This window comes from Aplysia californica, unplaced genomic scaffold (genome assembly GCF_000002075.1).
Source record: "Aplysia californica isolate F4 #8 unplaced genomic scaffold, AplCal3.0 scaffold00019, whole genome shotgun sequence".
Classification (NCBI taxonomy): domain Eukaryota; kingdom Metazoa; phylum Mollusca; class Gastropoda; order Aplysiida; family Aplysiidae; genus Aplysia; species Aplysia californica.
Window position 1 is genome coordinate 419,700 of NW_004797289.1, and position 340 is coordinate 420,039.

The following is a 340-nucleotide window of genomic DNA, read 5'->3' on the forward strand; positions in this document are numbered from 1 at the left end:
AAAACTTACTTTACTTTTTTCTTCCGCTTTTACCGGTGGGTGTCGCGGGGAGACCAGGCGTATGTCTGCAGCAAGGCAAGTGGCCTGTAGGAGGGACATCCTGTGAGCTCTGTTCAGGGTGTCTGCCACAGATTCACTCTATCGTCGCCTTGGTCTTCCTCTGGTCTCCATCCAGAATATGTAATGTTGTATGCTCTCAGAGCTGGATGGTTTGAGGGCATCCTTGTGAGGTGTCCGAACCACTTGACCTTTTATTCTTCAATGTGTAGTAGGACTGGTGTTGCTCCTACAGTGTCCCTTATAAATTCATTTTCTATTTTGTCTCTTTTTGTTTCGTTGA